The 25,924-nt window shown below is 41.4% G+C and overlaps 1 protein-coding gene across 1 annotated transcript in view; it reads right to left on the bottom strand.

The window, feature by feature from the left end:
* C7H1orf21 (chromosome 7 C1orf21 homolog) overlaps positions 1–25,472 on the bottom strand; it is a 213,804-nt gene extending 188,332 nt beyond the window's left edge. The window contains exon 1 of the mRNA XM_050961480.1: positions 25,322–25,472. The gene's annotated coding sequence lies outside the window, so the exon portion shown is untranslated. The remainder of the gene's footprint in view (positions 1–25,321) is intronic.
* Between the last annotated feature and the right edge of the window lie 452 nt (positions 25,473–25,924).

Genomic DNA, 25,924 nt, shown 5'->3' with positions numbered 1-25,924 from the left:
ATAATCCCCTAAATGATTTCTGAATTCTCAGGCTTCCATAATACAGGTACTCATGTTTTCATGGGGCTCTCCTGTGCTGGAAACAAACCAAAAAGGCTAACCACATTAGTGATGCTAATTCTCAAACACTGAATAGGCCTACAGCTGTCAACTTACCTTGGAAGCATTACTAGGAAACTTCCTTTACACGGAGGGATTCCCTTACTGCACTCTCTTCCCATGAAAACAATGAGGAGTCTGGTGGCACCTTAAAGACTAACAGATTAATTTGGGCATAAGCTTTCGTGGATAAAAATCTCATTTCTTCAGGTGCAAAAACCAACTGACTTTCTTCCTGCCCACATTTTCTTTTAGTGGAAATCTGAAGCCAGATTATAAAGCCATCAATTGTTTCAGTTCACCGAGAGTCTCAACAGGCACTGATAATATGCAGCATCTTCCTCATCTGCCTTCTTTGGCCGACTCTCCCTTTAATGAACCCACACAATATGGTGGTGGTGAGTGAACATATGCCCAAGTAGCTTAGTCATTTGAAGAATTTAAACTGGGTTTTCTCTGAGCATGAAGAGCCAGAGGATGCCCTTTGACCCATCTTTTAAGAACAAGCACTGTATCAACAGCAAATGATATATTGCAAAAGGAGTTAACAGCCTGTGTTGAGTCAACGCTATGCTACAGTGTCATGAAATAGAGCTGTGTTGGCTGCAATGCACACACAGGGAGAATGCTGATGAATCAAGTAGCATAGGATGCAAAACCCATGCTGAGGCTTGTAAAATCAAGAAGGCAGTAATTCAATGCCATTTTCCCCCCAAATCCACATTTAGCTAATCTTTGTCCAAATTTCTGTAAACAGCTACATTTTTCCAGCAATACTGATTATAAAAACTATGCAGAAAGACTGCTCCTTCAACCTGTGAAGCAACCAGAAAAATCTTTGTGGGGAAAGAGAGAAGAAGTTTTCATCTGAAGAAGTATATCTTGTATGAAATTATTCCTTCCATGAAACTTTTGGGAAGCTTTGATGATCCTGATCATCATCTTTTCTTTATACAATTCAGATGTTTTCACAATCTATTAGATCATTAGCCTAGACCATGCAATGCAGACTGGTTCCGTACAGCACATTTGCCACTGTTTTGTCCAGTCTTTTGTAATACTTATAACTTCAAGGGGTTGCCATCCTCCATTTCCTAGAGAAGTCTATTTAATAATTTCATTGTTCCCATCATGCCTATACAATTTGCAAACTCATCAGTCCTAGTGCTCTTTTTACTCTAATGTATTATCGTTTATGGGCTCTGAAAACAGATTCTAGACACAAATCATAAAGAGAGAGAATACTTTAAAAAGAAAAAGTATGTCAGTACCAGTTTCAGCTTCGTTCACCTCTGACTTGTTTTACAGCAAGCAATACTTCAAATCAAATCTTTTCTGTCATCACCCATCCACCACTTCTAAATTACAAACAATCTTTGGTTATTCTCATTCCTTAATTTTGTACCTGTTACCATCTTCTGGGGATGAAGGGTTGGAGTGAGAGGAAAAGGAAGATGGAGCCATTTCAGAAAGCAACATATTTAACAGATGTACTAAAAGTCTGACCTTTAAATTTCAGGTCAGGCAGCCATTAAACCTAAATACATCAAAAAGCAAAAGCTGAAGTTCTAACAACAACTGCTCCTAAGTTCTGTATTAATTACCCTGTCAACAGTCTTTGGTGAAAAGGATGACAGAATGACACCAGAGGGGAGAGGGGGAAAAAAAATCAAAATCTAATAAAATCTCTTTAAATAAGACATGCAATGTGGAATTGAAACAGAAAAGGTGCAAACTTCAATTTGCCATTAACAGAAGAGTTTAAAAAACTCTCCAAGTGCTACAACTGAGAATGTCAAAGCTACCTAAGGGACTTAGATGCCCAATTCTCATTAAAATTCATGGGAATTGGGCACCCAGTTCTCGTAAGTATCTTTGAAGTCTCAGCCTATCTGATCAGATTTTTTCCATGTACAGATACAGAGTCAGGAGACAGATGGACACATCGTAATTGAGATGACTCACTGTTGAAACAACAAAATAAACTCTCATAAAATGCTATGTAGTGCTTAACATTCTGTGGTTCCTTGTTCTGGTATCTTGCTAGACCCAGCAAATCCTAATCCCATATAAATTAAGTAGCTATTTTCTTAGATAAGGAAATAAATCATAAAATGTTAAAGTACTTAACCAAAGTTTGCCCTTTCATTTTGTCTCAAGTCTCCAACCCGTCCCCGCTCCCCTTTGCACCAATGCGGACAAACAAGAGAAACAGAAATGAATACCCATTAAAATGAGACAATTACTGCCACTAAAACACAACCAGAGACCTTCAGAAATTCAAAATTACATGAGAAAGTAGGCTCGCACAGATGGAAATGTTGACATTACTATTATTCAATTCCACAGATCACCCCAGACCCTGCATAAAATGATGTCTAACTAGATACAAGTTGCTAAGTTTAGAGTGGTTTTGAATTTTAAAATGCTTGGCAGCAGTCTTCCCACTGTTGCTTTGATTTCACTAAAAGCCAATTAGCATACTTAGAACCTCCACCGTCCTTTTTGTTTTTAAATGAGCAAGAAGCAGATATTTAGTACCCATTACAAATATAATGAAGACAGCAGAGATAAAGACAAAGCCTTGTGCCCAGGATAGTCGTGATCTGACACGCACCTTGTCCATCTACTTCTCTCACATTCTTTTGAAGTAGTTTATGTGAACACATTTTTGGTTTTGTTTTTTTCAAGATGCACCAGTAATCATTTCAATCCAATTTAATTTGCATATGAACTTGTTACTAACTCAAAATGATAAAAGCAGAAGGTACCACAAGGTGTCGATGTTCTCTATTTTCTTTTGGCATCCAGAAAAGGAGGGGTCAGAGTTAGTAGCTCTGACTGCCACTCATATGCCAATGACTACTATTACTTGTGTGAATGGGCTGAATTATTGGAAGGAGGATGTTGCATTTCTGATCTCTCTTTCAGACTGTTGGTTTAGGAGGTCAACCCACATGCAAGTTATCTCCTCAGTGAAAGAAAAGGACAATTCTAGAAAGGAAGGACGGTATTGTGGTTAAGACACTACATTGGAACTCAGCAGACTTGCGTTCAGTTTCTGTCTCTGACCACGTGATCTAGGGCAGGTCATTCAATCTTCATTTCATTTTCCTACTACTTTTTCTTCCTTACACCCTTTGCCTCATTTATTTTGATTGAAAGCTATTCAGCATTTGTAGCAAGAGGCATGAGGAAGGGCATAGGAAATCTGGTTGCTGGTCCTGAAAACTCTTGTGGATGCTTTCAATTAGTTTCATTTTTATTTAAAGCAAAGGTATATCTTTGTGCAACAGGATCATGAATAAAAGCGACACAGCTTTGTAAATAACAGCTGCAAAACTAAATACAGCAGCAGTCAGAGGATGTGCCAAATATTTACTGATGTCTCAACAGGCTTACAGGCTAAAAAACTAACACTTGTGTATCCGTGGGTAAGGACCTAAATGAAGGTGGCCTGATATTCATGGGAGTGGAAAGATGGTGGTATACCATTTTTATATGATTGTATTTTTTTTTGTTTACATATTGCATATCAATACTGAAGATAACATGTTAATAAAAATTACTGCATATTTCCATTACAATTTCCCATATATGGTCACTGTTAAAATATATCTTTCCTCAGTGTGAATTTTTATCACCTCAGCATATCTTACATTTGTATTTATTTTTTATTATGTATTTTTACAACATTCATCATAAAAATCAATAAAAAGATTTAATTCAAATCCCCCAAGTCAGTTTCCTTAACTTATGGAACATGTCATGTCTATCCGGAAAGAGCATATAAAACTGTAGATTCATTACAAATCAACAATTCTATTCAAGTACTATAGTAATATCAACTCAGACACACATGAGCATAAGAGACAGAACCTAAAACCTTCAGCTCCAAAACATACCTCTGTCACATAAGCTGAAAGGGAAGCTGCAGAGGCTGTGGTAGTATTAAAACTTAGTGAAAGCCATAAGAGGGTGACATTCACATACAATAAGCAGGTGTATAATTGTTCTATCCAGTAGAAGGCAATGATAAACATGCTCACTCCAGTTCATTTCAGCAGGATTAGCTGGTTTCCCATATTACCAGCTGTTTATGTTTCAAAGGCTTGAAATTTATACTGTACAGTACTGTGATAAGGAGGGTAGAATAAAGCATGAAAATGAAACTTGTGCAAGCCGGGGTAGGTGAGTGGGTGGGGAGTGGAAGCACTTGTCTGCATTTTATGGGGAAGGGTAGAGGGGGAGGAAATCTGAAAAAAGTTATTTGCAATCTTCAGAAAATAATGTATAACCTTAATTTACACTTCATTTTTACTGTAGTTTTTTTATTTTTAGACTGTTTTAAGCATGAGGAAAAGTTACGAACTTTCCAAATAAATAAATAAAAGTTGAACAGAACAAAAAAAGCGTTAAATGTATAAACATGACAATGACATTTCACTCTAGCAAGCATTCATGTGCCATGTTAGTTGAACACTAACATCCAAGGAGCAGACAAATACATACACAGCCCAGGATACATTTTTAAAGCGATACAGTCTTGAGGACTAAAATTTGCCTGTCCTTTTGAGACTGCAAGGATATAAACACACCCTTCGCATTCATGAAACTGGCACACTGAAAAACACTGTTAGTAGCTTCAGGCTTTAGGCCTCAGACACAGGAGTTTATGTTTCAGGGTCTCATCTTACTACAAAAAATACCATAAGAAGTTTTAAAAGAGAGAGGTAAAACCTATGCAGCATTCTAGAAGATACATATAACAGAGAAAATAATGATACTTCATTACTTTCCCCTGTAGATCTCAAAGCATGTTACTGGGACCAATTTTTTTTTCCATTAATGACCTTGGCACAAAAAGGGAGAGTACGCTAATAAAAACCTGCAGATGACACAAAGTTGGGAGGTCCATAGAAAGGAGGACCAGAATATCATACAAGATGATTTGGGTAACATTAAAAACAAGAGTAATAGAAATGGGATGAAATCTAATAGTGCAAGGTCATGCATTTAGGGACTAACAACAAGAATTTTTGCTCTAAGCTGGGGATGTGTCAGTGGAAGCAACAGAGAAGGAGCAAGACCTGGGCACATTGGTAAATCTCAGAATGACTATGAACTGCCACGGTGATGCAGTCAAGAAAAAAGGCTAATGCAATTCTAGGACGCATCAGGAGAGGTATTTCCAAGCGAGATAGGGAAGTGTTATAACCATTATAAAAGGCACTGGTGAGACCTCATCTGGAATACTCTGTGCAATTCTGGTCTCCCATGTTTAAGGAAGATGAATTCAAATTGGAATAAGTGGAAAGAACATCTACTAGGATGATCAGAGGAATGCAGAATCTACCCTATTAGAGGAGAGTTAAGGTTTCTGACTTGTTTAGTCTAACAAACAAAAGGATGAGAAGAGAGATGATTGTTCTCTATAAAATGGATGGATAACTGCAAGGAAGGGAGAGAAGTTATTTAAATTAAGGGCCAATGCTGGTACAAAACAAATGGATATAAATTGGCCATCAATAAGTTAAGGCTTGAACTTAGACAAAGGTTACTAACCCTCAGAGGGGTGAAGTTCTGGAATACCCTTTTACGGGAAGCAGTAGAGGCAAAAAAAACTAACTTAAAACTTGTTTTAAGACTGAGCTTGATAAGTTTATGGAGGAAGTAGCATGATGAGATTGCCTATTGGCCGGGAGCAGCGAACCATGGCCAGTGGGAGCCACGATCGGCCGAACATGCGGACGCAGCAGATAAACAGACCAGCCCGGTCTGCCAGGGGCTTTCCCTGCTCAAGCAGCAGAACAAGTTTGGGAACCACTGGTCTAGATGATAGTCCCTTTTGGCCTCAAAGACTGCAAGTCTACAAGATGGATATGCATTATTAATGCCATTTCACAGACTGGGAAATCAAGTGCAGAGAAGTTAAGTGACACAGCATGTCAGCGGTAGAGCTGGGAATATCACCTGGGTCTCTTGACTCCCAATTCTGTGTTGTTTTCTGCTGAGAAGGAAAACTATTTTTTTAAAGATGCAAATGTTAACCAGCCAATGCCTTTCTTATTTTCCTTTATCAATATTATTTTTTACTCCATTAGGCACACATGGCAATGGACAGACAAATGGATAAATGAAGAGAAGATCTCATCTCAAAGAGTTTGTGGTCTGACGCCCTCATCCTTTAATCTGTTCCATGAAGGCAGATCCTGTGTCCACTGGTCTCCCAGTGGCTTGTATAATGGTAATAACACTTCCCTAGCTCTACTGGAAATACCTTGCCTGATGCCTCCTAGGATTGCACTGGCCTTTTTCTCAACCACATCACATTGACTTTAATGGGTGCCCAACCATGCAGAACAACTTGCAGAATGATGTACTAAGGGCTTTGTTCCTGTGAGCATTGCTATTTCAATCAATGGGCCTACTTGCATGAGTATGGCATTAGGATTTGGCCTTAAATTAGACAACAGAAAACATCAAGGCAGCATGGATCTAGTGAGGCTGCGAATCAGGAGACCGGGGTTCTATTCCCAGCTCAGCCACTGATCTACTTTGAGACCTTGGGTATCACTTAATTTCTGCGCCTCTCTCTTCCCAAACGCTCTTTTGTTTGTGTTGTCTATTTAGATTGTAAACTCTTTAGAGCAGGAATTGTTTCTTACTAGGCACTGGCAGAGTGCCTAACACAATGGAGTTCTGATCTCTGTTGGGGCTTCAATGCACTCCTGTAATATAATTAATAATACAGAGAGGGATTGGGGACGGGGGCCAAGAATCCAGGAAAAGTAATGGAAAGGCCAAGGGATAACAAGTCTCATCATATGGAAATTTATTATTCTGAGCCACAAGGAAGACAATCTAAGAAGGTTTTTACATGTAACAAACATTCTTAATTTAATATTCAGTATGGTGTGCCATATGGATATATCATGAAAAAAACTGCTTGTTCTTTGGTGCCCTGACAGTATTTCAGATACTGCTCCAGTCAGATGTGCCAAGACAGGTTGCAAGATACCAATACTGCTAACATACACATCAGTAACTTTACTCACAAGTAGCTCCACTGAAATCATGACAGTAAAGTTACTCACATATAAAGTGTTCGCAGGATCAGGTCTCAAGGTCTTATATCACATTCAACACTGTTGTATCACCTGCAAGCCTTCTTTCACACAGCCCCCTAAGCATAGCCCGTTTCACATTTACGTCCCTCATAAAGACTCATTTCTTGCAAAGTGCTTGTAGTGAATAAAGTTGACTTGTACTTGCATTGCATATAATTTGCCTTTTCTTCCTGTTCCACTCCTCCTAATGCCTGTTTACTTGCCTGTCTTTAGACTGCAACCTTCTTGAAGCAGGAAACCATCTTCCATGAGCATTTGGAAAGTGCCTACTCTCACATAGCAAGCAGGCACTATGGTAAAATAAAAATAATCTAAGCATCTAAGGGAAGAAAACCAGACAGAAGGAGAGAGAGAAAACAAATGCTGGGGAACAAATGAAGAATGAAGACAAGAGAACAGAGAGGAAACACAGTTCCGGCATGATATAAACAGAATATTAATGTTTCAGAGACTTGAAAAGTAGACAGAACAAGAATCAATAGGATAACATGTTGAACAAAAACACTGCAGTTCACAGTTGGAACATTTACAATCTTTTTAATTTTGATTCTTAACCTACAGGGATTACGGAAAACCCCTGTCCTACACTGAGTTTTTGATTTTCCTTCTCTTCTTCCTGGTCAAAGTCAATCATATTGCCCATTAATTGGGTATGGGATCTGCCTTCATTACTCCCTGGGCAGATTGCTACTTTGATGCTCTCTTTTGGAAAGAAAAAAAAAGGCAAAAGCCAGTGGATAGCCCTAATATAATTAGTATTAGTTGTAGTATTTATATAGCACCAAAATATGCTAGGTGCTTTACAGACAGAGTAAAACAAGTCCCTCACCCAGAGAGCTCCAGGAAAAGAAGGAAGCATTTTATCTTTATTATTTTAAATATCTGCCTTTCCTCCCCAACCTTTTAAATTAACTCTTAACTACGTCTTGCGATATCCATGTAAGTCACACCTGTCTGCCGATGCACAAACCTTATCCTTTCATTTTTGTTATCAGTATTTTCTAGTTTTGTTTTTCGACACCACATTTTCTCTTTAGATCTCACCTATTCGTTCACCACCTCATAGCACCTATCAACTGTTCAACACTTTACTGTTGACCAACAGCTAACCCGATACCTTCCCTTCTTCTCATTTAATAAGCTCACAAGCAGCTATAGCCATCCTCTGCCTTACTACACTGCAACCTGCCTCTCAAATCCCTTTGCACGCTGCCAACCCCTGGGGCCAGCTTGGTAGAGATGGGGTGGCTGTAGCTGCTCCATCATCAATCCTTGCTCAAGGGTGGAGGAATAGTTAGCTGTTCTGGTCCACACAACAGTGCCGGGAGAATGCCTCTCAGGAGGCCTGATGCCCACAACATTTTGTTCTGCTGAGCTTCCTGCTGGCTTACTGTCCCCAACCACTGCTCTGAATCCCTTCTCCCATGGGGCAGCAGGGAAATGCATCAACTCCCCTCCCTCACTAATCCAAATGGTGTGGGTTCCTGCCCATACTGTGGAATGAGGTTGGGTTATGACAGCAGGTCTGGAGTCACTATGTCAAGTACCACAACCCACATGGGAGCATATGAACACCTACATCACCTGAACAGCATGCCCACAAGACTGAGGGGAAGTATTTTTGGTAAAGAAACATATTTTACCTCTTCTAAGATATTGTTATAGAACAGGTTTTTTTTAAAAAAGGCTTTTAAAGCTATGGTAAATCCCTCAAGCACCCCTTTTAATATACAATTAGGGTTACTCAAAATTGTTGTTTTTCCATATTGCCTTTAAACATAAGGAAGTCAAATCCCAGGCCTACTAACCTCAATGACAAAGCTGCCACTTACGTCAGCGGCACCAGAATCTGGCTCCAAGGTATTCATTTAAACGCAGGAACACAGACAGTAGAACCAAAATTGCATTGATAATTACATAACTTGTTTACATAAAACTAGATTAACACACCCATAATACTGTATCCAAGACACATTAACAGGAATTGACTTGTTTGTGGTTGTTAACAATAAAAACCTACGATCAATCAGCTTTGTCTTCATCAGGCCATGACGGACAGAGTGGCTGTGGGCAACATTACTAGTAAACTCCACCGGACATGCTGCGTCCTGGGGTTGCATTTTAGGTATTTATACGTACTACACTATAACCACACAAACACATAAATTATTCAGTGAAATAGGTTACGGTTGGGGGGGAAGAGGAGGAGTCATAGAACATTCTTCCAAAATATGGATGCATTTTAAATGAAAGCAAATTTGCTGCTTCAGCAGAATTATACTGCCAGGGTTTATTCTGACAAAGGAGTTTAGAAAGCCTTGATATCATCTCTGTAAAACACCCAGGCAGCTTAAGTTAAGATGGGGGTCCAGAACTGGACAGAAAACTAAATTAATACTATCTTTCAATTCAAAACTGCTTTCTTCTCAGAACTTCTTTCAACAAGCTAGATGCTGTAAAATTACTATTAAGTAGAGCTGGCCAAAAAATGAAAACTCATTCTATGGAAAATTCTGAACTATTTTTTCCCAAAAAAGTTTCTAAATTGGCCCGTTTTTCAAAAAATAAATTGCAAAATACTTTAACATTATTGTCACGAACATCTAAAACATTATCAAAAAACTGTGATAGGTTCTTTATTCAAAACCCAATTTTGATAAAACAAACCTTTTCACTTACCCCAAAACCACTGGTTTTGGGGTAACAAAAAACTTCTATATACATTTACGTAAAGAATTATATTAAAAGAGTCATTTTTTGCAAAATTTTTAAAAACGCCATTTTCCAATTTTCCATTCAAAAATTTTCAACTAGTTGTACCGCTAGAGACCATTCTAGATTTGCTCTTCTATGTTCACCAACCAGTCACGCTGTTCTGTAAAAGTTATTTTTAAATGGATGACCAGAACAATGTTTTTACAGTAGAATGATTTTTACAGTATCTTTCTTATTGTTTTCCAAAATATTTCTGCTATATTTGTAAGTAGCATTTTTTTCCTTCTATTACAGTGGTCTACAATTTTTGAGAAGTCGCCTGCTTCAGAGATAAAATGTGATATTTATTATGTATTTTGATGTGCCGAATTCAAATATGACAATTAAAACAACTGATTGGCTACTGTTTCTAAGATATTGAAGTTTTTACATTTTACGTCTATGTATATTGTGTAGATAGTAGAGTTTTAATCATAAATTGTAAACCTAGGTCTTTTCATGCGTTTATGGTTGCTTTACATGATAATAGTTCACCTGTCCTGTTTATGTAACACTTTAAAAATCAGCAAAAGGGTTATATAAATAAAATTTACTATGAAACAAAAGGCAAAAAACTATTATGTACATAGTTTAGTCCTATTCAGTGTCTACTCGGCGCTTCTTGGCTCGTCTCTTGTATTCATTAAATGGAGCATCTCTTGTCACTGTCCAGCTTGCACTGTCTGCAAGCATCGATGGGCTCCATTTGCCCTGATAGCCTGCCAGGAGATTCCACTGCTGCAGTCTGGAGCCCAACAGCTCTGCCTTACTCTTGGGTAGTTCCAAATCCCTGACAAGGTCATTCAGTTCACCTTGTGTTATGAGGTGTGGTTCAGAGGAGGAGGATGGGAGAAAATGTGGGTCCTGTTACATTGATGGTTCAGGACCAGAAGTTTCATCCTCTTCCTCTTCCTCATCTGACTCAAGTGAGAATGATTCTGGTGCATCAGGAACCGGCAGTCCTTTTCCATGGGGTACTGGGCGTATAGCTGATGGAATGTTTGGATAATGCACAGTCCACTTTTTCTTCTTTGACACACCTTTCCCAACTGGAGGCACCATGCAGAAGTAACAATTGCCGGCATGATCTGTTGGCTCTCTCCAAATCGTTGGCACTGCAAAAGGCATTGATTTCCTTTTCCCGTTCAAGATTTGTTGCACAAGTGTTGCAGCATATGTGTGGGGCCCACCTCTTGTCCTGATCTCCAATTTTGCAGCCAAAATAAAGGTGATAGGCTTTCTTAACCATAGTGGTTATACTGCGTTTTTGTGATGCAAAAGTCACTTCACCACAAACATAGCAGAAGTTATCTGCACTGTTCACACAAGTACAAGGCATCTCTGCTCACTTTAGCTAAACAGAAATGTGTCCCTTTGCAAAATCAAACACTGACAAATAAGAGAGCACGACACTGTATGATTTCTAGAGCTGATATAGGGCAATTTGTTCAGCAGACTGATGTAAGCTTCGTTATGATTGCATCATCCATGACTTCTAGGAATAACATGATGCAATTCATATCATGTATGATGCAATACCAGCTTCAGCTTGCATCACTGTTTTGCCTCAAAAGCAAATACTGTCCAAACCCAGTCACAGACATATTCATAGATCCAGTCAAAGATGTATTTTAGTTATTTCTGATTTAAATTGAGATCTCTTCCCTTTATAACTCACTTATCCTCCGCCTTTCCCAAGTCAAGGGTCGTATATACTGACCCAATAGCATATCTTGAAAACTAGAGCCAATCAACAATTTTAAGCATTATTTTCGTTCTCAGTGATCCAGAATTAGTAAAGTTGGACTACATTTATTTCAGAAGCATTTTGGCTGTAGAGCAGTGTTATTTCCCTCCCTACCATATGCTTCTAAGCTATTTCAGTCTTACCTCATTTCCTTTTCCTTTTTTGCTTGCTCTTCCTACTCTACTTTCTCCTCCCTTCCCCTTCAAATTCACTTTGTAAAATTGTATTCCTCCTTAGTATTTCTAGTATAGATCTAACACAATGTCAGTTGGTGTACAGGATAAACAACAGAAGGACTGTTAAAGACAGCTGCATGTAGCATAACTGGAGATTAAGTAACAGTAAGTAAGGGAAGAGATGGAAAATGTACAACCCCAGATGGCTACCATATTCCTTTTTTATTCCTCCATCACAACCCACTCATATAACTCCCATTAACATTACTGTAATGGGAATTCTACAGCAACAAAGGGAGAAATGATTTTCCTCTATCACAGCAGTGTCTGGCATAATTGAAAATGGTGGTACAATGGAAGGCAAACTGCACCTGTTAGAGCCTCAATTTTATAAATATACATATGCTTAATTTTAAGCACACTGTTACTCCAGAGGGAATTCTGCATCACTGCGCATGCGCAAAATTTATGTCCACCGCAGATTTCTTTGCTTCCCCACAGAAAAGTGATTTTCTGACAGGGAAGCAAAGGGAAGCCACAAGAGCGGTCATGCGACCCCCAACCAGCAGCATGTTTTGGGTGCCCAAGGCAGCTGGCAGAGAGGTAAATCACTGTGGGGCAGGCACTTGGACTGGGGAAGACCCAGCTGGTGGCTCCTACTCTGCAATACCTCAGCTGCTAGTCAAAGCTGGGCTTGGGAGGATGGGACTACTTCTTCCCCTGCAGAGCATCCTGGGCAAGTCAGACCCACCCCTAGATTTCTCCCCAGGCTGCAGGAAGATCTGAAAATTCCCCTCCTCCCCTACTTCCTCAGCTACAGGGTGAGGGATCACTGTACAGGGAGATGCTCCCCCATCAGCCCAACTCCCGTGCATCCAGACCCCTTCATACCCAGACCTTCCCACTGAGCCTCACCCCTCCCCGCCAGCATTCAGAACCACCCCCTTTCAAGCCCCACTTCCCTGCACCTGGACCACCGTGATGAGTCACCCACAGCCAGCTCTCCACCCCACCGAGCTCCAACCAACTGCACCTGGATCCCCACTCCACCAGCATCAGGACCCCTCCCACTGAACCCTCCATACCCAGACCCACCTACCAAGCTCTACCCCCCCACACACACACCCCAACACCCCACCCCCTTGCTGAGCTCCAATCACCTTCACCTGGACCCGCCTGGAGAGTCCCATTACTGTTGCACTCAGACCCCCTACCCTCAACAAACCCTTGTGCATCCAGATTCCCTTGCACCTGGATTTTCCACTAAGCTGCCCACACCCAGATTGCCCCAGAAAACCTCCAAGCTTAGTTACCAGCTTGGACCTGGTACTGCTGCCACCACCCAAAAAATTAGAGTGTTTTGGGGCACTCTGGTCCCCCCAAAAACCTTCCCTGGGGACCCCAAGACCCAAATCCCTTGAGTCTCACAACGAAGAGAAATAAACCTTTTCCCTTCCCCCCACCCCCAGGTGTCCCTGGAGAGATACACAGAAGCAACCTCCGTGAATCTAAACAGAGGGATTCCACCCTCCCCGTTCCCAGCCTGGAGAACAGAATTACCGAGAGTCAATCTCTCTTCCCCCCTCACCCAGAGTGAATGCAAAGTCAGGCTAGTATATCTAACACACACAAGTTTTCCCCTGCCCCCAGGTTTTCCCCTGACTTCTTCCTCCCACCAATTCCCTGGTGAGCTGCAGACCCAATTCCCTGGAGTTCCTCACTAAAAAAAAACTCCAACAGGTCTTAAAAAAAAGCTTTATATAAAAAAGAAAGAAAAATACATACAAATGGTCTCTCTGTATTAAGGTGACAAATACAGGGTCAATTGCTTAAAAAATATATGAATAAAACAGCCTTATTCAAAAGAATACAATTTAAAGCACTCCAGCAACTATAGACATGTAAATACAAAACAAAAAACCATTTTGTACTCACAACTTGAAAACAAAAGATTAGAAAGCAGGAAATAAAAAAATCCTTCTCTAGCTGAGAGAGATTCAGGCAAAAGACAAAGAACTCAGACACAAACTTCCCTCCACCCAGAGTTGAAAAAAAATCCTGTTTCCCGATTGGTCCTCTGGTCAGGTGCTTCAGGTTACTTTTTTTTTCAGGTGAAAGAGACATTAACCCTTAGCTATCTGTTCATGACACCTACCCTCAACAAACCCTTGTGCATCCAGATTCCCTTGCACCTGGATTTTCCACTAAGCTGCCCACACCCAGATTGCCCCACACAGAACCCTCTCAACCCACACTAAGCCCTTCCATACTTGGATCCTGCTGAGCTGAGCCTGCTTGCTCACACCTGGTGCATCTGGCACAGAGGGGCAGGACCCTGGAGTGATCTCCTACCTCTGTGCAGCCAGTGGTCTGTGCTCCCCAATGCCATGCTAGAGTCTTCACATTTGACAAATAAAATTTGCAGAATTTTTAATTTTTTGGCAAAGAATACCCTCAGGAGCAGCACATGTTTGCAGAGTCAAGACAGACTGCTAATTCCTATTTGTGCCCTATAATATACCCTAAACCTTTTTACAGAGAGGGAAAGGAGATAACACATTTGTTCAACAAATATCTGCATTCTCCAATTAACCTTCAATAGTCATGGGGAGCCCAGAGCTCCTTCTCCCTAGCCTCCAAGCTGAACAAATAGACTGTAATCAATCTTTTCTCTAAATTATCAACCTATGAATTTATTGTCTCCTAAAATGATCCAAGGCTATGTTAGACACTAAGGGCCAAATCCTGCAAATCTTGCTAAGGCAAAACGTCCATTGACTTAACAAGAGCTTTGCCTGAGGACTATATTGTGCCTTGGCCTGGAGAAAGGACTGAGGATCCTCTCGTATAGCCTTTCATGGACCACCTGGTTTTAAGTCAAGGCACACAGGAGTGAGCCAGGCTATTCATCTGTTTACTCCCTTCATAGAGCAGGTGCGTGAGGAGTCATCCAGGAAGGGCAGAGAATGGGCAAAGCCTTAGTTCCACTCCTTTAGCTATTCTGGTCAGAGCAGATAAGCCAGCATGGCATAGGTACTAATTTACTGCTACTACAGACCAGGAATAAATTACTAGCTCCCAGAAGCAAAGAGGAAATTGAAGGAGTGTCTCTGAATCATCATGCCTCCTGACGTTATTCCTGGGTGGTACAGTGCACATTCTATTTCTTGCCCAGAGTTGTGCCTAAGATCCACAATAAGGTCTGAGCCAAATCCAACAGTTGCATTCATGGCTGAAATATTTTATTTACTCTGAACAAGAGCTTGTGTATGTTTCTGAACTATGCTAAGTGTAACTGTCCTTTGAATTATTTGACTAACTGATGAGTCTATTTAACTACAAGAGTTACATAGCCTATGCAATGTTTTCTGACTTCTACAGAAGCTAGTAATTTGCAGCTGGTAGAATCACTGTGTATGGACACCCACTCTTAATGGACCACAACACACATTATGTTAATTAATAATTGGAAAGCATTGTTATCTGTGTTACCTTAAACTCAAGATCCTTTACAAATAGTAGAAATTTAACATCACAAGCCACCTCCTGAAAAACTGTGAACCTCATCAATTGTTGTAAGGAGTGAGTCCACAATAAGCCCAACAGTTACCCATAAGAAAATTGAAATAATATTGATAACTAGCCACACTCTACGGAATAAGGCTAGGCAAGATGTAAACCTTGGAAAATCAACCTCACCCTGGACCACTGCTGAATAGGCAATTTCCTGCTTTGTGAAACCATCCACAGAATAAGATGTGCAGCCCACTTCCTCAGTCACCTGCCCTTCAACTTTTTAATCACACCAGCAACAAATATCTAAGCCTGTCTTCCCTGGTGCCAAACTGTCTTGATTCATCCACTCCCTGTACCTAGTGACAAGCTCCTAGCCTCCCAAACCCCTTTATAGTTATAACTTCCTTTCTTCCCACTAGCCACATACACACACAAGTCCATTGCCTGTATGTTCTATCTAAGTATTTAAATTAATCTGGGGTATCTGAGCACCTGTTGAGGATCAGCAGAGGCACAGAGCCTATATCAAGACTAACAAGGACTCCGGTGGCATGTTAAAGACTAACAGATTGCCACCGGACTCCTTGTTGTTTTTGTGGACACAGACTAACATGGCTACCCCCTGATACTTGACACTATATCAAGACTGGTTTTGGAACCATAATTGAGAGTGTCCTTACATTTAAGTGATGAAGGCTGGGATTTCCAAAGGGATTCAGGAAAGCTAGGTGACCAAATTCTATTGCAAGTCAATTGAGATTGGGTGCTTACTTCCCTGGTGCAGTTTTGAAAACCCCAGCCTAAATTCACAGATGTGCATGCAAGTGAATTTAACTTCATAGGAGAGGAATACATTCTCAACTTTAATTGTGCATTAAAGTTCTTGCTGTTTTTAAACTTGAGGAATATTACCCTCTATGGGCAGGATATAACCTTGTGACAGTGTTTTGAGTCTGTCAAATGTTATAGTTACAGGAAGTATACACCAAAGTCAGCTTCTGTCATCGAAAGAAAAAATCATAATCTACCCATTAGTCATGTGTCAGTCTTTACTACTCTGTGACACTGACAGAGTATGACCGTTTGCATTAGTTGCGACAGATTCACTCCCTGTTGCTGATGTCTTCACCCAGTGCTGTACCATGGTCGTCTGCTAGAGCAAGCTGTTTCAGAACACTCAGACTGACTGTTTTGCTTTTAAAAAGCTTTCTGAGGATATTTCTGCAGACTGAAACATGACGATTTGAGGCAGGAATCTGAAGCCTCCAAGATGGGGTTGGGGAATAGGGAAGGACTATCACAAACATCATTCCACATAAACCACTTTAATTAGGGTGAGAAAGGAAAACTTCCCAAACATCAGTTTGAGGGTTACTTAGTTTATCCCCTAAGGAATTTGAAACACAAAAAGAGAAAGATGGGAAGCACCCAAAAAATCAGGAAGAGATTTTTATCTTGAAGATCTTGCTCCTTCGACACAACTGAGAGGGAATTCAGTTTGAGCTATTAGGTTTTTTGAATATTGGATAAACAATGCTTTTGAATTACTTGTTCATTGGGAGATTTTCAGGTTGGTTTCAGTAGCTCTAGAGTCAACTTTGATTTATAGGTACCCACACCCAGAGGCTATGCAATAAACTAAAAATACATGTTGTAAGAAACAGGCAACATGCACAGTTCGATCCCAGAGTGGAAACAAAGCCTGAAGGGAAAAACATAATGCAGATAATACAAAAAAATCCCCCTAAAACTATGACAAGTCCTGAGCCTACCACTAAAGAATACACCTTAATGTACTTTCATGATAATTGAGGGGGTGAGATTGCCATAGCTTCATGCCTGAACAAGGAAGGCCCTGCACTTCATCTACTCCATATGATCTCTTCTGGAAGACTCAGTAGCTCCAATTTGCCATTTGAGACTGTCACAGAAATAAAGAATCACATAAGAGAAAGCTGGTCCCAGCAGCTACTATGGATACCAGACTGACGAATCTCCAGTATCTACCAGACTTCAGCTACTGAGTTATGCCTATCTACTAAGAGCAGTGTCAATGGAGGAGAAAGAACACCGCCCTCAAGAACAGCACCGAGAGCTCTCCTGAGCCATTTGACTCCACTCATAACCACAACACAAACTAAGGATCGCTGTCCATTCCTACTTCACAGGACTCCATGGAATTGGAGATGTCCACCAAGTGAAGTAGATACACCCAAATCTACTTTCAACATAAGACTGAGCCATGGCAAACTTCGCTGGCACATCAATGCTGTACACCATCTGTACTTACGCTAACAGGCAGGTAAACACCAGATCCTACTGGGGTATCATCAGAAGGGAGAAGCAGCTTAGCTTGTTCCCCTAATGGATATCAAGGATGGAGTGGCTGTTCAGCAAACCTTCAGGACATTTATATTCGTCTTATTTTACCCAAATTTCACCCATCTGCATTTTCTCCATTACTTTCATAGGTAAAGGTATCCAAAAAGTCAGTATCTGATATTTAGAACTTTTTCTAGCTGTTCGTAGCAGTTAAAAGAAATTCTTATTATAGAAGAGTGAACTATGACAGGCACAAATCCCCATTGGCTACACATCAACTTTCACATACCATCTAGAAGCACTGGAATCACTGCAAAGGCCGATGCTCCCATGAGAAAGGCAGGAAGGATGCTCTGTTCCTTCCCCTATCTCACTACCCAGTGTCCTTACATGTGAATACCCCACAAATCCTGATTAGTGAGCAAGTCTAAAATTCAGAGGCCTGTTTGCCAAACATGCATCACTACTAAGAATTCAAAAATTGTTTTCATTTTATTATGAGGGACTTGGGCAGAGGCCGGGGTAGAAACCCAAGAACGAAACTCCACGAATTAAGGCCCTCTCCACTGATTTTCAGTGCACAGATCTGGAAAATTTGGGTAAATTTTCCCATTTATACAGCATAAGTTGTCCAGAATCTTTTTATATTCTGATGCATAGTTGGAATATAGTTATGCCTCATTTACTGGAATCGAGTGAATGAGGCTATGGTATTTATGTCATGTTTACAGATATGTTAAAGGGCTAAAATGCTGGTTAGTAGCAAAGTGGTTCTGGCTCCAAACACTATTTTGGAAAAGTGCCCACTCATATATACAGATCCTGCAGCATTTTGCCCATTAAATATATACTTCATAAACCTCAGTGCTCTACACCTCAGTCCTGGAATTTTTTATTACTTCTTGTAATTGGTGGAATAAATGATAGGCGGCAGCCAAACCTAAGACTGCTCACAGTAAACTTACAAAGAGGTCCTGATGTCTTCTATGCTCTCTGAGGACTTTTTCAAATACATTATTTGTTTTACAGGAGAACCTGGAATCCCCCACCAAGAACAGGGCCCCATCCTGCTAGGTACTGTACAGAACACATAGTAGGAGATAATCCCTGCCACAAAGAGCTTACAATTTAAACAAACAAGGGAGACAAAGGTCTGAGGGGAAATAGAGGCACAGAGGGGTGCAGTGACTTTTTTCCAAGGTCACATAGCAGATCAGTAGCCAAAATGGGATTAGAACCCACATCTCCTTACTTCTACTCCACTGCCCCACGCACTGGACCACACTGCCGCCTCATCAGGCCATCAATATTCAGGTGAAACTATTTTGTAGCATCTTATCTTTATTCTGGAATTACTTTTCCTTAAGGAGAACTACACTAGGCACAAATGAGATAACAGATGCTGTTGGATTATTATTCTGTTTTACTGGAATCCATTAGATTTTAACCATGCTTATGTATTGTTTCATCTGGCATCATTAATTAAGCTTCCCTACTTTAATAACAAAGTAGAATATGCTTGTCACAGCCTGGAAAATGCCTCTCACTTTAAATGTAATTTTAAGGAACTGCCGCACACATTTGGGAAGCAGCAATACTTTAAAAGCACAGTCATCAAGAAGTTTCAGAAGAACGGGTGTTAAGTCATCCTATACAACTACTGCACTTGGCACCAATTCCAAAGTCTAATTTAAACAATCTCTGCCACCCAAGTGACCACTAAGACTCGCACAGTACTCCTCCATCATCGATAGGGAAACCTCTTCAGTGGAAATTCTTCAAACCACAATTCCAAAGAATTGTTTTCAGAGGAATGTGGAATGTAAAATGAAACTTGGTAAGATACACACCTTCTCAGTATGATTTGAATATTAAGTTGAAACCTAAGCCAAAAAATAATTTCAGGCACCATGCTGTTTGTTTTATTTGAAGTATGCTCTCCTTATTTGATTCTATGGTTCTTATTGAAGTATGCTCTCCTTATTTGATTCTATGGTTCTTAACACAAAGCTCCTTAGTGCAACTTTTCAATTCCATTCCCCACCTTCCTCAGACATACATCGCTCAAGATGTTACACCAGATACCTTACTAAAACATACCTTGGCAGAAACTTCAAACAAAAACTGGTCAAGTCCTTCTTTGGCATATAGCAGTTCTTGTGTAAGCTGATTTTCAGTAAAAACCCACTGAAATCTGTGTACAGGAGAAACATGTTGCTACAGAAAACTCATTCCTTTATTTTTAGCGTTTGTACCTTTTCACTGAATAAAATAAGCCATGTACAATGCCTGTAATTGAGTGTATCTTTGGTATTTGATTGTAAGTGTAGTGAAGAAAATACTCTAGCACAAGTACTGTATATGAAAGTGACTAAGTATCAGAGGGGTAGCCGTGTTAGTCTGGATCTGTAAAAGCAGCAAAGAATCCTGTGGCACCTTATAGACTAACAGACGTTTTGGAGCATGAGCTTTCGTGGGTGAATACCCACTTCTTCAGATGAATGTCTGCATGTCAGATGCAAGTGACTAAGTTAGCTTTTTTACATAAACGCTAAGGCTTGTAATCTTCTGTCCAAGATATATCACTAAGTATTGTACTACTGATCATATTACTGCTCTGTATAGAGATAAGAGGGAAAGCATTCTCCCAGCCCTCCAATACCACAGTGACAGGCACAAACTAGAAAGACAGAGTTTTGTACAGCAGATGAGGACAGGGTCAAAATTCAAAATGATCTGGACAAATTGGAGAAATGGGCTGAGGTAAATCGGATGAAGTTCAATAAAGATAAATGCAAAGTGTTCCACTTAGGAAGGAACAATCAGTTTCACACATGCAGAATGGGAAGAGACTGTCTAGGAAGGAGTATGGCAGAAAGAGATTAGGGGTCATAGTGGACCACAAGCTTAATATGAGTCAACAGTGTGATACTGTTGCAAAAAAAGCAAATGTGATTCTGGGATGCATTAACAGACGTGTTGTAAACGAGACACGAGAAGTCATTCTGCCGCTTTACTCTGCGCTGGTTAGGCCTCAACTGGAGTATTGTATCCAGTTCTGGGCACTGCATTTCAAGAAAGATGTGGAGAAATTGGAGAGGGTCCAGAGAAGAGCAACAAGAATGATTAAAGGTCTTGAGAACATGACCTATGAAGGAAGGCTGAAGGAATTGGGTTTGTTTAGTTTGGAAAAGAGAAGACTGAGAGGGGACATGATAGCAGTTTTCAGGTATCTAAAAGGGTGTCATCAGGAGGAGGGAGAAAACTTGTTCACCTTAGCCTCCAATGATAGAACAAGAAGCAATGGGCTTAAACTGCAGCAAGGGAGATTTAGGTTGGACATTAGGAAAAAGTTCCTAACTGTCAGGGTAGTTAAACACTGGAACAGATTGCCTAGGGAAGTTGTGGAATCTCCATCTCTGGAGATATTTAAGAGTAGGTTAGATAAATGTCTATCAGGGATGGTCTAGACAGTATTTGGTCCTGCCATGAGGGCAGGGGACTGGACTCAATGACCTCTCGAGGTCCCTTCCAGTCCTAGAGTCTATGAGCCTATGAGATTGTACCACATATTTTTAAGACAGTAAAACAAGAAAAATACTATGTTAGTATAACACAGTTGAGACAGATCCACACATGCAAGAAAATTTGCTTTTAAAATTATTTGCTTTTAAAATTACAACTGTATTACAGGGCTTTGGTATTGCACTACACATTGTCCCCTCTCAGAGGGTCCTACATCACGGGACAATATCCTCTAACCCAGACAGTCCTCATCTATAGTGCAATCTATTTATAAAGGGCACCTGGTACACCACATAATCTTAACTCCACACACGGCAACCCAATAATGCTCTAATATATTTGCATGAACATTGTGGCACCCATTCATGTAGGACCACACATGCTGCATAGATGAGACACAACCAGGGAAGAATGAGGGGTCAGCCTTGTTTGAATGCATAGTTGCTTTGGTGAGTTTATATCCAAAACTTAATGCTGTTCCATTAATTTCTGATAAAGGATGTTCAGGGGCATGCAGACAGTGACAACATGGGCTCTATCCTACCTCCACCGAAGCCAAAGGCCAAACTTCCATTAACTTCAATGGGAGCAGACTGAGCCCCATGTCAAGATGAAAATCGAAATGAAACTATAACTTGCAGTGGCAACAGAAAAATCATCCCATTCTCCCTGAAAAAGAAATGACACTATCACATAGGATAATAAGCGTTCTTGTATTCTTAGATTATAATATCTTTGAAACAAGGCCTATGTTTACCTTTAAATTTGTACAGCACCTAATGCAACAGGGCCCCCAAACCCAACTGGATGTTACTTAGCATCTAGAAGCCACAATCATGGATCATGACTCCATTGTGTTAGATACTGCACAAACACAGGGGAAAAAAAAGACATTAATTCCTCCGAACTACTGTAATGCCCATAAGATAATTTATATTAAATAATTATAGCTCCCCTCTTTTCCATTACATTAAGTTCAAGCTTCTTGGCCTCGCCTTTCAGGCCTTTCACAATTCTGTTCTTCCCTTCTTATCTGTTCTTGTCTCTTATCAATTCCCAAACTCAGCTCCACCAATGATGCCAGGTTTGAATCTCTACTTCTCCCACAGCCATCTTCACATCTTTCACCTTGCTCCCAGGCATGGACCTTCCTCCCTGCACTGATCCATAAGACCACTCCTTCAAATAGCTCCTCCAACCACACTTCTTCTCTGACAACAAGAAGAAACTGGCTAATTCATAATGTTGCGGGGTTGCCAAGTACAGCTGATGTATATTAATTTTAAACAAAACCACACCTTTGATTGTATGTTGCTTGTCATCTTAGGCCCTGATCCTTCACTGTGATCAGTATGTGCTCACATGGAGCCCCACTCAAGGCAATCAGACTCCACACAATTTCAGGGATCTGCTCACATGCAATAGCTTACATGGTTGGGGCCTTTGGAGCACGCACTAACTCCACCTGTGAGCGTGGACGGTGCCAACACATGGTTGATGCTACTGGAATACATGTAATCAGTTATATTACAGAATGATAAAGGCATAGAAGTTTGTTCTAAATGTGATTTTGAATACGCAACACTGTCCTTTTAAACATGTTTTTGTAAAGTATTTTCAACAATAAAGTACAGCACACACCTCAACTATATTAATATTAATTCTAATCTATTGTGTTATACTGAATTTGTTTACCTAAAGTTGAACAATAATGTCAACCTTTGTTAGTATGATTGCACAACAAACTACATTAGACTTGAACAACTAAGCTGCTCTCTCTCCAGGAAAGATATATAGAAACTGCTCACTTATAGTAACACCATTCTTTTAAATGCAACACATAATGATATTACGCAGAACAAAAGCAAAATTTCAGTACCAGGTAAATGCTTTCATTACTATGTACTGTACAAAACATGACACAGTGTGCAGATGCTATGTAACATCCTCACACCCAGTGTACGCTGTAAGGCACAAGATAAAGCAGAATGTTTTCAACCACTGAACATTATTGCATAATAAAAGCACATCCTGTTGTATCTTGTTCCAACTATAATATTAAAGTCAACTATACAACAAGGATTTTCAAAATAAATGATTGCACATATAAAAACAAAAGCCATAATTTACACATCATGTCAGCTAAAAATGTATCATTCAGGTGTTTGACATCACAGGTGTAAATTACAGCTTTAACCATACCCATGCAACATTCCTCTGGCTTTCCCACCTCAGAATGAGCATGACTGCCATTTCTGACACTTTTCACCCATGTCTGTGCCTTTTGTAAATAAACAGGCATAGTAAATACCTCCCAAGATATACTCTATGTTTAAATGCTGTTCAATCATGGCAGAGCAGTGAAAAGGTTTTTTTAATATCATAATGAAGTATTAATTAAAACAAGCGCCAAAGCCAAACATAATTTGGGATCCCCTAACATAAGGAAGTGCAACAGCAAGGCTATAGTGCTCTGAGCTTCTAATTATCCCTAGTTCACCAGTCCACATCCAGGTCAGTAGAAGCCAAGAGTCATTACTAGGGGCCTATACAAAACCAGCTATGTTTGCCTTTGTCTAGTTTCTAATGCACAGACATTCACATAACAAAAGTCATCATCATGACTGACACCCTTACTGGCAGCCTCAGCAGAGATGCAAAGGACTGGACACATATAAGCAAACTACCCTCTAACCCAGTGGTTTACAACCTATTTACCATTGTGGGCCACAAATGCAGCACTCTGTGTGTTATGTGGGCTACATCCACATAATATATTTACTACCTGTATGGCCCTGAGGATGTCATACAAGCCGCAGCTGTATGCTGATTGGGACACAAGCAGTTCACGGGTTGAGAACTACAGCTCTAACCTGTATAGGTGATCCGTTTAAGTATTGTTGGGGCTCCAAAGGAAAGGTGGCCAACTCTAGCTCTGCAAGCTGGCAAATATCCACTCCTACCAGCCTGCAGTCACCCTTGCAGACAGTTACTGATTATTCTGCTGCCCCCAAGGCAACTGCCTTCTCTGTCTCTCTAGCATAACCAACTCTATGGGGGGAATAAGGGGGAGGCTGCATTACTTCTGTCCATGTTGATCCCACTCTGTAAATCAACAGAAAACTGTCTCCAGAATCGTCAGCCAGTGCTAAAGTGACCATTGCAATGTATATTAGGAGTCTGACATCACATGAGGGTAAGCACAGTCTGACATCTACAGTTAAGTCAGTGATGGTGTAAGTGCTGGCTGCGTTACAGCCGCTGGATGTTGCAATACATTTTCTGTTAAACACTAAAAATATTTTTAAACAAAAATTGTTAGGGAGGTCCTCTCCCTGGACATCCATCCTTATGCAGATAAGAAATCTCCAGCCAATTATTTACATTGTCTAACTCCTGTGATCTGAGAACAATCCACAGAACATTAGCGTCTTACTTTAGATATTAATGTACACTTCAGCTACACATGCTATGGCCAGATCCTTTAAGAATGGGTTGTAAAGCAATCTAGGTTAAAAACAGACACAAAACCAGCAACATGCAGAGGAGAGGAACACCCAAACCCCCGAAAACCTCTCTCTGGAGCAGGGGCACTTTGCAAACTGCAGAGGAGGAATGAAATCTGTTCCAGCCAGCCTACCTATCAGGGATATGAATAATACATGGAGGGAAGAGGAATCTCAGAGGCACAGAAATGAGCACGTACTAGGTCAGCCTTTGGGAGGGGAGGAAAAGGCAAAGGGGGATCCCCCTGCTCCTGCACCCACAGGCGGCTGCAGGGAGCGGAATCGCCCTGGAAACTCGGTTTGGGGAGGTGGGCGGGTTCCACCGCTTCAGCTCGCAAAGGGCAGCAGCAAATGCGATGGCCAGGCCTCCGAGGGGCTGCAGGAGGCGGCGGAGGCAGCATCTCTGCCCCCTTCCCCAGCAGCTCGGCACCCGCTCCAGCGCCTCCCCGCTCCCCACCGTGCAGGCCTCCCCACCAGGCCCCCGGGGGCGGCTTCGCCGCAACTAGCTCCCGACGCAGGGGAGCGGGGAGACGGGGCAACACTCACCTCAGGGGCCGCCGAGCCCCTCCGCCTCCTGCCGAGTCGGCTGGGGCAAGTCCCCCAGTCCCGGGGCGGCGGGAGGGCCGGGCCGAGAGACGAGCAGCCCCAACTCCGGGAGGCGGCTCCGTGGGTCGCTCCCGGCGGCAGCAGAGGAGTGGCCTCTCCGGGCAGCAGGGGGCGGGACCGACCGGAGAAGGGGAGGGGCAGCGAGGGCGCGCTCCGCCCGGTCAGGCAGGGCGGGGAGAGAGGGAATTAAGAGACAGGGATGGAGGGAGAGGGAAGGGGCAGGAAGAGGCCTGGCTGAAGGGGGCGGGGGGAAGCGAAACGGGGGGAAATGTGCTGTCTCCGCCCTTCTTCTCTTGCTTGCTGCCTTGCTTCCCCTTCCCGGCTCCCTCTTTTCCCGCCCAATAGCTCCTCATGCCCCGACCCCGGCTCTGCGCTGGGGCACCACTAGGGGAAATGGGATGAACTAGGAACAAAGGCGGAGAACGCTCCAGAAGACCGTTCCCCCGCCCCTCGACGGGGGCAGATGGACGAGGCTGTGGCATGAGCTCCCAGGGGGAATGGAAGGGTCCCCAGTGTCTGGGGTGTTTAAAAGTAGAAGGGACT

This window comes from Gopherus flavomarginatus, chromosome 7 (assembly GCF_025201925.1).
Source record: "Gopherus flavomarginatus isolate rGopFla2 chromosome 7, rGopFla2.mat.asm, whole genome shotgun sequence".
Taxonomy (NCBI): Eukaryota; Metazoa; Chordata; order Testudines; family Testudinidae; genus Gopherus; species Gopherus flavomarginatus.
Note: the sequence above shows the minus strand (reverse complement) of the source record. Positions and strands in the feature narration are given on the sequence as shown.